Raw genomic sequence first — 392 nt, 5'->3', positions numbered from 1 at the left:
GTGTATAGACACTTATGTTGGTAAACTTTAAATATACAATCGTAAACACATCTATTTTATTGTTCATTAAGGATAAATTTGAACCTCTCTTGAAATAGTTTTAAATGTTATATGATAATACATATAGTGGTATTATACAATATTATGGCCCGTTGTACAGAAGGCAGCATATAGTTTCTTACATACATTATATATAATATGGTAGTATACATATAGCATATTAATTTTTTTATTTTTTTATTTTTTAAAGCCTACAGCACCTGGTATTCCCAGGCGGTCTCCCATCCAAGTACTAACCAGGCCCGACCCTGCTTAGCTTCCAAGATAAGACGAGACTGGGCATGTTCAGGGTGGTATGGCCATACACGGCATATTAATTATAACATGTAAGA

The 392-nt window shown here is 32.9% G+C and overlaps 1 pseudogene; it reads right to left on the bottom strand.

Moving 5' to 3' along the window:
- Nucleotides 1–248: 248 nt before the first annotated feature.
- On the bottom strand, nt 249–367 carry LOC114695012 (annotated as a pseudogene).
- Between the last annotated feature and the right edge of the window lie 25 nt (nt 368–392).

The sequence above is a fragment of the Peromyscus leucopus genome, chromosome 12 (assembly GCF_004664715.2).
Source record: "Peromyscus leucopus breed LL Stock chromosome 12, UCI_PerLeu_2.1, whole genome shotgun sequence".
In the NCBI taxonomy this organism is placed as follows: Eukaryota; Metazoa; Chordata; class Mammalia; order Rodentia; family Cricetidae; genus Peromyscus; species Peromyscus leucopus.
This window is presented reverse-complemented; position numbering and strand designations above follow the sequence as displayed.